The sequence below is a fragment of the Mesocricetus auratus genome, unplaced genomic scaffold (assembly GCF_017639785.1).
Source record: "Mesocricetus auratus isolate SY011 unplaced genomic scaffold, BCM_Maur_2.0 Super-Scaffold_6723, whole genome shotgun sequence".
NCBI lineage: Eukaryota > Metazoa > Chordata > Mammalia > Rodentia > Cricetidae > Mesocricetus > Mesocricetus auratus.
Window position 1 is genome coordinate 14,770,048 of NW_024429183.1, and position 13,939 is coordinate 14,783,986.

Sequence of the window (13,939 nt, forward strand, 5' to 3'; positions counted from 1 at the left end):
CTACTTGATCATAGTGGATGATTTCTCTGATGTGTTCTTGGATTTGATTTGTCAGTATTTTTTTTTGATTTGCCAGTATTTTATTATTTCTGCATCAATATTCATGGTCTGTAGTTCTCTTTCTTAGTTGTATCTTTGTGTGGTTTGGGTACCAGAGTAATTGTAGCCTAGTAAAAAGAGTTTAGCTAGGAACCTTCTGCTTCTATTGTGTGAACAATTTGAGGAGTATTGGTATTAGCTCTTCTTTGAATTTTTGGTAGAATTCTGCACTTCAATGATTTGGCCCTGGGCTTTTTTTTTTTTGGGGGGGGGGGTTGGGTCACTTTTGATGACTGCTTCTATTTCATTAGGGGTTATAGATCTGTTTAAATTGTTTATCTGTTCTTGATTTATTTTTTGTAGGTGATATCTATCCAGAAAATTGTCCATTTCCCATAAATTTTCCAATTTTGTGATGTACAGGTTTTCAAAGTATGACCTGATGAGTCTCTGGATTTCCTCAGTGTCCACTGTTATGTTTCCCTTTTCATTTCTGATTTTGTTAATTTACACATTCTCTCTCTGCCTTTTGGTTAGTTGGGATAAGGGTTTATTTATCTTGCTGATTTTCTCCAAGAACCAACTCTTTGTTTCATTGATTCTTTGTATTGTTTCTACATTTTTGGTTTCAGCCCTCAACTTGATTATTTCCTGGTATCTACTCCTCCAGGGTGAGTTTGCTTTTTTTTTTTTTCTTTTGTTCTAGAGCTTTCAGTTGTGCTGTTAATTCTCTAGTGTGACTATTTTCCAATTTCTTTATGTGGGCACTTAGTGCTTTGAACTTTCCTCTTAATGTTGATCTCAGTGTCTGTGCTAACAGCATTATGTTCTGTTAACGGTGTTATGTTCAGGAAGTGATCTCCTGTACCAATTTGTTCAAGGGTAGCTCCCACTTTCTCTTCTAGGTTAGTGTGGCTGGATTTGTGTTGAGGTCTTTGATCCATTTGGACTTAAGTTTTGTGCATGGCAATAGATATGGATCTATCTGCATTCTTCTACATGCCAGCATCCAGTTATGCTATCACCATTTGTTGATGCTTTCTTTTTTCCACTGTATAATTTTAGCTGCCTTGTCAAAAATCAGGTGTTCATAGGTGTGTGAATGAATATCAGGTCTTTCAATTCTATTCCACTGGCTTTCCTACCTGTTTTTGTGCCAATGCCAAGCTGTTTTCATTACTATAGCGCTATAGTAGAGCTTGAAGTCTAGAATGGAGATGCCTCCAGACATTCCTTTATTGCACAGGGTTGTTTTAGCTATCCTGGGTTTTTTGTTTTTCCATATAAAGTTGAGTATTGTTCTTTCAAGGTCTGTGAAGAATTGTGCTGGGATTTTGATGGGGATTGCATTGAATATGTAGATTGTTTTTGGTTTTATTATGTTGATTCTACCTATCCAGGAGCATGGGAGATCTTTCCATTTTCTGGTATCTTCTTTAATTTTTTTTCTTTAAAGACTCAAAGTTTTGTCATACAGTTCGTTCACTTATTTGATGAGTTTTACCCCAAGATATTTTATGTTGTTTGAGGCTGTTGTAAAGGTTGATATTTCTGTGATTTCTTTCTCAGTGTGTTTATTGTCTATATATAGAAGGGCTATTGATATACTTATATGTATTTGTGTGTTTAAGTGGATGTGTGTTCCTGTGTGGATAAGCAGTTGGGATTTTATGAAGTGAACCATGAGCTGAACAAGGACAACAATAGACATGCTAAAATAAACTGAGAAAGTGTACTAAAACTCAGTCCTACACAAAGAACTACAAGCAACTAAGGAATACTGAAAGTGAGAGAATTAGTCTTCCCCAGAGAAGAGTACACCAGTTGGTTATCCAATACCAAATAGTCAGCCATGAAAACATACATACAAATAACCATACAGACTGAGCAGGGTGATTCTTATATTTATGAATGTGTCCTAGTCTGGGTTTCTATTGCTGTGAAGAGACATTATGACCATGGCATACCACCATCACCGACAAATGCAAAACAAAAAAGAATTAACATGCAATGGCCCTCATTTCCCTCAATATTAATGGTATTAACTCACCTAGAAAATGACACAGGCTAACAGAATGGATACGAAGACAGAATCTATCCTTCAGCTGCATAGCAAAAACACACCTCAACTTCAAAGACAGATATTACTTCAGAGTAAATGGTTGGGATAAGATCTTCCAATCAACTGGACCCAAGAAACAAGCTGGTGTAGATATCCTAATATCTAACAATTTAGACTTCAAACTAAAATCAATCAAAAGAGATAAAGAAAGTTATTTCATATTAATCACAGGAAAAATCCATCAGGATGAAGTCTCAATTCTTAACACCTATGCCCTAAATACAAAGGCATTCCCACTTATAGCAGAAATATTACTAAAACTCAAATCACACATTGAAAACCTCATACACTTATAGTGGGAGGCTTCAACACCAAACAGAAACTTAACAAAGAAACAAAAGAACTAACAGAAGTTATGACTCAATTGGGTTTAATAGACATCTATAGAATATTCCATCCAAACACAAAAGAATATACCTTCTTCTTGGGACCACATGGAACCTTCTCTAAAATTGGCCAGATGCTCAACAACGTAACAAACCTCAACAGATACAAAATAAAAATTGGAAGAATCCCCTGTATCTTATCAGACCACCATGTTTTAAGGTTAGAATGCAACAACAACACAAATTGCAAGAACCCTACAAAGTCACAGAAATTGAACAATGTAAAATTGCACCATTCCTGGGTCAAGGGAGAAATAAAGAAAGAAATTAAAGACTTCCTAGAATTCAGTGAAAACATATCCAAACTTACGGGACACTTTCAAAGCAGGACTAAGAGGAAAGTTCATATTACTAAGTGCCACATAAAGAAACTGAAGGATAGTCACACTAGAGAATTAACAGCACAACTGAAAACTCTAGAACAAACAAAAAAGCAAACTCACCCTGGTGGAGTAGATGCCAAGTAATAATCAAATTGAGGGCTGAAATCAATAAAGTAGAAACAAAGAAAGCAATGCAAAGAATTAATGTAACGAAGAATTGGTTCGTCGAGAAAATCAACAAGATAAACATTTATCCAAACTAACCAAAAGACAGAGACACAACATGCAAATTAACAAAATCAGAAATGATGCCCCTCAATTGAAGAGTGGATAGAGAAAATGTGGTACATTTACAAAAAGTAGAACTATTCAGCAGAAAAAAAAAAAACAATGGAATCCTGAAATTTGCAGGCAAATGGATGACACTAGAAGAAACTATCCTGAGTGAGGTAACCCAGTCACAAAAAGAGAAACATGGTATGTACTCTCTCATTTATGGATTTTAGACATAGATCTGGGGAGTGCCAGCCTACAAACTTACTGCTAGAGTCTAGGAAACAAAACCTTCATTCAATGGCTGATGAAAGCAAGGCAGACTCCTACAGCTAAACACTGAGCTGAACACAAGGAACCCAGTGACAAAGAGGGAGGACTGATGAGCAAAGGGGTGAAGACTGGGCTGGTTTAACCCCCAGAAACAGCTGACCTGACATGGGTTACCTCTTGAATCCCAGACTAATGGCTGGGAATCCAGCATGGGACTGATCAAGACCCCCTGAATGTGGGTGTCAGTGAGGAGGCCTAGGCAATCTATGGGGCCTTGGGTAGTAAGTCAGTATTTATCCCTGGCATACAAATGGACTTTCGGTGCCCATCCCACAATGAGAGATGCACTCTCATCCTGGACTCTTGAGGGAGGTTCTAGGCCTTGCCCTGGATGAAATAACAGACTATGGCCATCCCATGGAGGGCCTCACCCTCCCTGGGAAATGAGGGGGTTGGTGGGAGGGTGTAGGAGGAGGGTAGGGAAAAGGAGAGGGACCTGGGATTGACATGTGAAACAACCTTGTTTTTAATACAATTTAAAAATAAAAAAATTAAAAACAGAAATGAAAAGGGGGACATAACAATGGAAATTGAGGAAATCCAGAGAATCATCAGGTCAAACTTTGAAAACTTGTACTCTACAAAATTGGAAAATTTAAGGAAATGAAAAATTTTCTGGATAGATGTCACTTACAAAACTTAAATCAAGAACAGATGAGAAATTTAAACAGACCTATAACCCCTAATGAAATAGAAGCAGTCATCAAAAGTGTCATAACCAAAAAAAGCCCAGGGCCAGATGGTTTCAGTACAATACTACCAGAAATTCAAAGTAGAGCTAATACCAATACTCCTCAAATTGTTTCACACAATATAAGCAGAAGGTTCCTAGACAAACTCTTTTTACTAGGTTACAATTACCCTGGTACCCAAGCCACACAAAGATACAACTAAGAAAGAGAACTACAGACCAATATCACTCATGAATATTGATGCAAAAGTACTCAATAAAATACTGGCAAATCGGATCCAAGACCACATCAGAGAAATGATCCACCATGATCAAGCATGCTTCATCCCAGGGATGCAGGGTTGGTTCAACATATAAAAATCTATCAATGTAATCTACCATGTAAACAAACTGAAAAAAAACACATGATCATCTCACTAGATGGAAAAGCCTTTGAAAAAATCTAACACCCCTTCATGATAAACGTCTTGGAGAGATCAGGGATAACAGAAACGTACCTAAACATGATAAAGGCAATATACAGCAAAACAACAGCCAACATCAAACTAAATGGAGAAAAATTCAGGGCGATTTCTCTAAAATCAGGAACCAGACAAGGCTGTTCACTCTCTCTATTTCTCATCAATAGTACTTGGATTTTTAGCTAGAGCAATAAGGCAACAAAAAGAGATCAAGGGGATACAAATTAGAAAGGAAGAAGTCAAATGTTCACTATTTGCCAATGGTACAATAGTTTACATAAGTGACCCGAAAAATTCTACCAGGGAATTCCTACAGCTGGTAAATACCTTCAGCAAAGTGGCAGGATACAAGATAAACTCAAAAAATTAGTACTCCTACTATATACAGACAATAAATGGGCTGAGAAAAAAAATCAGAGAAACATCACCTTTTATAATAGTCATAAACAACATAGAATATTTTGGAGTGATGCTAAACAAACAAGTGAAAGAACTGTATAGCAAGAATTTTGAGTCTCTAAAGAAAGAAATTGAGGAAGACACCAGAAAATGGAAAGCTCTCCCATGCTCTTGGACAGGTACAAATAACATATTAAAAGTAGCAATCTTGCCAAAAGCAATCTACAGATCAATGCAATCCCCATCAAAATCCCAGCATAATTCATCACAGACCTTGAAAGATTAATACTCCACTTTATATGGAAAAACAAAAGACCCAGGATAGTCAAAACAACCCTGTACAAGAAAGGAATGTCCAGAGGCATCACCATCCCTGACTTCAAGCTCTCCTATAGAGCTATAGTCCTGAAAATAGCTTGGTATTGACACAAAAATAGACAGGTAGACCAATGTAATCCAATTGAAAACCCTGGTATTAACCCATACACCTACGAACACCTGATTTTTGACAAAGAAGCTAAAATTATACAATGGAAAAAAGAAAGCATCTTCAACAAATGGTGCTGGTATAACTGGATACTGGTATGTAGAAGACTACAGATAGATCCATGTCTATCACCATGCACAAAACTTAAGTCCAAATGGATCAAAGATCTCAACATAAATTCAGCCACACTGAACCTCTTAGAAGAAAATTGGGAAGAACCCTTGAACAAACTGGTACAGGAGATCACTTCCTGAACATAACACCAGTAGCACAGACACTGAGATTGACAATTAATAAATGGGACCTCCTGAAACTGAGAAGCTTCTGTAAGACAAAGGACACCGTTAACAAGTCAAAACAGAATCCCACAGAATGGGAAAGATATTTACCAACCCCACAACTGACATAGGACTGATTTCCAAAATATACAAAGAACTCAAGAAGCTAGTCATCAAAACACCAAATAATCCAATTAAAAAGTGGGGTACAGAACTAAATAGAGAATTCTCAATAGAGGAACCTAAAATGGCTGAAAGACACTTAAGAAAGTGCTCAACATTCTTAACCATCAGGGAAATGAAAATCAAAACAACTCTGAGATAACATCTTACTTCTGTCAAAATGGCTAAAACCAAAACCACCAAGGACAGTTTATGCTGGAGAGGATGTGGAGAAAGGGGAACACTCCTCCACTGCTCATGGCAGTGCCAACTCATACAACCACTTTGGAAATCAGTATGGAGATTCCTCAGGAAAATGGGAATCAATCTACCCAAGATCCAGCAGTTCCACTCTTAGGCATATCCAGAAAAGATGCACATATGTTCATAACAACATTATTTGTAATAGTCAGAACCTGGAAGCAACCTAGATGCCCCTCAACTGAAGAATAGATAAAGAAAATGTGATACATTTACACAATGGAGTGCTACTCCATGGAAAAAACAATGGAATCTTGAAATTTGCAGGCAAATGGATGAAACTAGAAGAAATCATCCTGAGTGAAGTAACCCAGTCACAAAAAGACAAGTATGGTATGTACTCACTCATATATGGATTTTAGACATAGAGCAAAGGATTACCAGCCTACAATCCACACTGCCAGACAAGTTAGGAAACAAGGAGGACCCTATGAGAGACATACATGTTCTCCAGGAGAAGGAGAAAGGAACAAGATCTCCTGAGCAAATTGGGAACAAGGAGGGGAGAAGGAATTAGGAGAAAGAGAAGGGGAGAAGAGGAGGGGAGAGGAGGATAGGAGAGAGCAGGAAGATCAAGTTAGGGGAAGAATAGAGGAGAGCAGGAAGAGAGATACCATAATAGAGGGAGTTTTAAAGAGAAATCTGACACTAGGGAAACGTCCAGAGATCTATAAGGTTGACCCCAACTAAGAATTTAAGCAACAGTCAAGAGGCTACCTTAAATGCCCTTCTCTGATAATGATATTGATGACTACCTTATATGCCATCCTTGAATCTTCATCCAGTAGCTGATAGAAGTAGGAGCAGACACCCACAGCTAAACACTGAGCTGAACTCCTGGAATCCAGTTGTGGAGAGGGAGGGTTGATGAGCAAAGGTGTCAACACCAGGCTGGAGAAACCCAAAGAAACAGCTGACCTGAACAAGGGGGAGCTCATGAATCCCAGACTGATAGCTGAGAAACTGGCACAGGCTCGACCCAGAACCCCTGAACGTGGGTGTCAGTTAGGAGGCCTGGGAAATATATGGGGCCTCTGGCAGTGGATTAGTATTTATCCCTAGTATGCAAATGGACTTTGGGAGCCCATACCACAGAGAGGGATACTCTCTAGGCCTAGACACACTGGGGAGGGTCTAGGCCCTGCTCTAAATGATATGACGGACTTTGAAGGTCCCCCATGGAATGCCTCACCCTACCTGGGGAGCAGAAAGGGGATGGAATAGGGGGTTGGTGGTAGGAAGGAGAGGAGGGAGGAAAAGGGAACTGGGATTGACATGTAAAACAAGCTTGTTTCTAATTTAAATTAAAAAAAAGAAAAAATAATCACCTGCCACTGTCCTTTTGTTAGCAATTCTGTGAAATTTCTGAATACATAAAATTTTATCACAAATTCCATAAAATTTACCATAAACTCCACTGCCATTAGGACACAGAATATTTCATTAATACTAATTCTTTCTATTAGTATTCATTACCTTTTTTTTTCCTTCTCCTTCCATCCTCGGCAATCACTAATGTTTACTGTAATTTTATTACTCTGAAGCTGCTAAACAGAGCCATACTTCCTGTAGTTGATTTTTCCCACCTCAGAATAATGCTCTTATCTCCAGTGTTTGAAGTTCATCAGTTATTCTCTCACACACTACAAGTGAGTTTGTTATGACAATGTCTTTATAACGGCTTTAGGGACAAAGGAGTTTAAAGATAAAAGGTAATTTACTCTAAAAATTTAGATGTTTACAAACTTTGGGAAGAGGGAGTGAGGAAGATGGCTTAGTGAGTGAAGAACTTGTGAATATAAGAATGAACACTTGCCGGGCGGTGGTGGCGCACTCCTTTAATTCCAGCACTCGGGAGGCAGAGGCAGGCGGATCTCTGTGAGTCCAAAGCCGGGCTGGACCGACAGCCTCCAAAACAATACAGAGAAACCCTGTCTTGTAAAACCAAAACCAAAACCAAAAAAAAAAAAAAAAAAAAAAAGAACACTTAGCCTGGTGAGGCAGAGGCAGGCAGATTTATGTGAGTTCAAGGCCAATCTGGTTTATAGAATGAGTTTCAGGACATCCAAGGCTACACAAAGAAACCCTGTCTTGAAAAACAACAAACAAAAATAAAAGAATGAACACAGCTAGGAGGTGGTGGTGCACACCTTTAATTCTAGAACTTGGGAGGCAGAGTCAGAAGGAGCTCTGTGAGTTATAGGCCAGTCAGGTGTACAAAGCAACACAGAAACTGTCCTGAAAAACGAGAGAGAGAGAGAGAGACAGAGACAGAGACAGAACACTCAAGTTCAGATACTCAGCACATAAAGTTGGGCATGATGGAATATATTTATAATTCTTGGGGTGAGGTTGGGGGTAGAGGCAGGCAGATCCCTGGACATTGGCCATCTTAATCAATTGATTCTTAGTTTAATAAAAGGCCATGTCTCAAAATTATAAGGTCAAGAACAATTGTGGAACTAGATGTCAGTCTGTGGCTTTACATGCATATATGCACATGTTCAAGGGAACCCACAAAGAAGAATAGATGTATAGAATACATACGAAATAAAATAACCAACCAACCAAAACTAAAACCAAAGCAACAAGAACTATCAGAAGAACTCTATGTCACTTGCTCATTAAACATCTCTCCTTTATTATTCCTCCCTGGTTTCCCTCTGGAGCCTCTTTTAGATACATGTCACACTCTTTCTCTGGTACTCCATACTGCCTTCAGAATGATTTCCAGAGAGCTAAAATCCCGTTGTTAATTTGCTCCTCACGGCTGTATTTTTCAACTTAAGATATCCTCTAACTTTCAATGTTAAAAAGTATTTTTTATACTTTCCTGTTTATATTCTCTTTCAGTTATCATTATTAGAAGCTAATTCTGGTGTGCACTAGGTAGGGTCTGCTAATTATTGCTCATTTCAGCTATTTCCTTTCTATTATCTGACTTATAGAAATTAAAGCCATGCTGAGTGGTGTATTTTCTGAAGGAGTGTAGTGTAACCTGAGACAGGGGTGGACACTTTACAATGGTTTGCATCTTAGTGCAATAGAGTTCATCAGGAGCACTAGTGCTCTGTAACTCCCTTCATGTTACTTCTCCATAGATATACCAGACAGGAGATCACATGCAAACTTCAACTATCTAAAAGAGCATGTCTATATTGATTAGAAATTCTCAAGGGAAGCTGTCTCTTCCTATTTAGTCACAAAGCCAAGGCCGAGTGTGTGTGTGTGTGTGTGTGTGTGTGTGTGTGTGTGTGTGGTGGGGGGATCATCCTTTCTTCTTGTGCATGCTGGAAAGCTGACTCTAAAAACCCTACTACTTACATAATGCTCCCAGGGTTCTTAATGCTACTGTTTCAACTGCAACTCTCCTAATCATGGAGGCTCCAAATCTTGAGTCCCAGTCTTAGCTGGAGGTTGTATTATATTTTTGGAGGGAGGACATCTTTCTACCTCCCTTCCCAAGATAGTCACTATCAATACCAGGCTGACTACTCTATTTTTAAAAACTTTCCCATTTTTTTACGTATTGAAAATTGTCCTTAGTTTCTCAGAAGCACAGATATTCACCCACAACAATGTTTCATTTTTCTTGCATTTCTATATGTTGAGCAGTGGGAGACTTTTCAAGTTAATACTACATTTTCTATCCAAGAATTTTCTTACAAAACTTTTATTCTTCATATAGCCCCTAGCACACCTGTCAAAAAGAAATATATAATGAATGTGATGAGTGATTGATTGAATAAATTATACTTTTTTCCTTCATTTATTCATTTTCTCAAACTTTTATTTCACAGATCATTCATTATAAATTTGTGGAGTTCATATTTTATGTACTTCATTTAGATGAACATGATTTTCTCACGTTGACTCTCATACAATGCACGGTGATTCTGCATCCAGATCTTTCTCTTTGTCCCACAAATACCTACCAAACATCTTTTTTACCATGAGATTCTTGCTACATCCTTTTATTGTCAAGGGCTTTTCAAAGACCTTATTTTGACTCACATCCTCTTCAAACTCTTTTCTTCTTTTAGTAGTTTTTAAATTAAGTTCTACTGCAGGGTCTACTAAACAATCTTATGACATCAACATATAAGATTATTCCTAATCATTTGCTGTTGTTATAGTTTCTCTCATTTTTCAATAGATTATTAACTTGAAGATTTACAGGAAAATACAGAAATTGCTTCATATGTACCTCTTTTTATAATATTTCTACCATGTTCACATATATTAGGAGTATCTATGTATTTCCTAAATATATACATATAATCCAGTTATGCAATCATTTTCTTATACATATGTATCTAAAATTATAGTCATATAAAGCTACTCTCTTTTATTGTCTGCCTTCAGCAAAATCTCTGAAAAAGCTAGTATAATGTCAAGAGCCCAGTGGACATTTAATAAATATTCATTTGTGACAATCATGGTGATCTCACACAGGGCTTTTGAAGGTGATTTTCAGAAATCATCAGCTATTCTTTGCCATAGATTAAAAAAAAACCTTCCCCTAGAAATGATTGCCTTTCAGTCACAGAAGAAATAAAATAAAAATAAGCGAAACCAAGAGGAAGTCTTTTCTCATCTTTAAACTAAAACTCCAGTATCATATAGTATTAGGTACCATGAACATTTTAGATAAAAAGTGCTGTGTGGAAACTCAATTTAGTGACACAAAATTATATGAAGACTCATTAATAAAATTATATATGCTTTTCCTGAAATTTTGGTGGCATGCACTGAAAAATTTATATTTGTACTTTTAAATACAGTAGCACTAAGTACTCATCCAGAACTGCAATTATGTCGATGGCTAGTGTATGAACATTAGAATTGAAGACACAAGCCCTCCACAGTCAGCTGATTAGCAATGCTAATGAGCCTACCACACAGTCACATAATTAGAAAGAGTTTTACTCACAGTGATGTTGAGGTTATAGGGTTAGAACAGTTTCCATTTCAAAAGGAGGGATAATCCAGGTTACTATGGCGGGGAAACGTAAATCATCTAATTTTAGCTGTAGAAAATATCAAGATTTATTTAAATCAAAATAACTTCTACCTTTCCTGGGGAAAATTATGGTACATTAGATGAGTGCACTAAGGGAGGTTTTCAAATGAGAAAGCCGACCCTCACCAAGCAGCACAACTAAATACCTTCTCCAAGCAAGACTGAACGAGTGCGTCTAGGCTATCACCTCACTACACACAGAGGAGACAATGCTTCTTGATTAGAAAATGAAAGCCATCAAGGTACTCCTTCCCTGGAAATGGGGAGCTGCAGATGCAGATGGGGGTGTGGGAGGGAAAAAGAGGGACAGAGGTCAGGCCTAGTAATGCTATGCATAAGAATCCACTTCCTGTGTTCCTTCTTTGTATCCCTTCTCAGCTCTAATGATCTACCAAATACCCTTGAGTTTAGTGGCTGGTAATTAGCTAGTTGTCTTTACTGTCAATGGAGAACAGCAGCCAGCTACTCCATGTGAGCAGGCAACACCACTATCTGAGATTCTAGATGCAAATATTCTTAGTATTTAGGGATAATCTTTTTTCTTACTGATGATATTAATCACAACTGGAATACCTCTGTCTCTTCATGGCACTTTGTGGTGGATAAAGATGTGCTGTTACTCTGTTTTGGTGTAAGAATCAGGATCATTTTTTTAAAGTCTTGTGATTATGTTTGAATCTTATATGCATGCCTCAAAATGAAAAGGCATTTTCATAAATCCTTGCATTATGTAGGAAAATGTCAACTGCAGCTTTAAATAACTCTCTTGGAGACAAAAGGAGGCCTAACACATCTTCCTGTGCTCCTTAGAATGACAAGAGGAACTCTCTCTCTCTCTCTCTCTCTCTCTCTCTCTCTCTCTCTCTCTCTCTCTCATATACACACACATGCATGCACACCCATACCGCCTTAGAAAGCTATTTCTATTTTCATTACATAGTTAAGTTAGGATTACCTAAGGAAAAAAATTTCAAAGGACTTATCATTTAACACTTCAATGGAGTTACTAATAGGAATTACAGTGAAGTAGGTCATTCCAAATCCACCCTCAAATTACTAGAGATCCTATGTAAGTCAGCAAACATTTCAAACACAATAGGCATAAACCCCTCCTGATTATTACAAGGATGTATCTCCAGTATACTGAGAATCAAGGGACTAAAGTTGAAATCCAGATTTCTAGTTAGTCTTGCTAATTACACAATTAATCAGTTTTTAAAATAAGTAGATAGTTCATACCATCAACATTTAACATAAGAATATTAACAGTAAAATAAAATTTTTATTTATCTTATCCTACTATATAGATTCTGATTACAAAATAAAGGTTAAAAATCATGAATTCAACAAAGGGGATTCTTTCACTCACATGGATCATGGAAATATTTTCCCAAGTTGGAAATGTATTTATTTTAATCTTCAAAAAATGTCTCCTATGTCATTCATACAAAGGGTATTGCAAAGTGCTAACACAACAACAAAACAAAAGTTACTATTCAGGACTTCCTCACTAGCCTGGACAACAGTGCCCTGAATTATTTTGTGGCAGGGAAACAAAGTTTCTGTAAGGGAAGATGTAATAAACAAGCATTCTCCAAAGGAAGAAAATATGTAACACTCTTTGTAAAAAGTAGGTTTATGAACCAGCATAATGTGTCAAAGGCCTTTAGCATCTGACCTCATCTCACATGTTCTTAGTTTATTATTCTTAAAAATTATGAGTATATAATCTACTCTTGCTTCTGGAAATTTGTTATTCTGTTTGGGCAGAAAATATTTCTGACTTTGTTGTAGCCTGTCTTTGTGAGGCTTCAGTCGGATCCAGCTGACTTGCCAAGTTTGTACATGAGAGGGGGAGTGCAGATTGAAAAACGGCAGGTAAAGATGCTAAGAGAAAGACAGAGACACAGTATAGAGTCAGGAGGGCAATCCAGTGAATACTGGCTGCACCAAGTTTATTCTTCACCATTCTTAAATACCCAACCAAAAAGAAGAACATGGCAAAAGACTTCTTTATCATGTACAATGAACAAGCAGACTTTCTTCTTTACTTCTCCAAGCATTTGGTAACCACATCTTAGACTTAATTTCTTGTTATCTGGCCTTGATAGTCAAGAGTAACCACACCTCAGACCAAGTCTGTTGTTATTTAGATAAGACATCCAAGACCTACTGTAGCCACACCTTTGACCTTTACGTTTTATGACTTACTAAGGACAGTTTTGAACTCTCTGACCTTGAGCCAAGAAGAAGTGGAGTCATTTTTATGGACCCCAACATGATGTGAACCACATTTAGAAGTAACATGATTGGCTACATTATACTATAGGCAAGGTTATAGCTTGGACATTGTTTTTACTAACACCCAATTACTCAAGTATGTTCAACACTTATGGTCCAAGGTTGTGTAGGAAAGGGAAAAAAGATGTAGATTAGAGGGAACTATTATAGAAATGTATTTCCACTTGTGGAGTGAATGAATAAATTAGTTCCCAGCTTGCCCTTTAAAAGTTTGTGTATTTTATGTAATGAATTACATTAGTCTCTTACTAATACTATGCCCTCTTTATTTTATCATAAAGGAACAAGGTGAATGTCCCTTGTTGAAGTATTTTATTTTATTTACTGAGATAGTAATATCCATCACCAAAATGCAAAAATGTAATAAAAAAAGGTAAAGTACTGAATCATTTTTTAAATT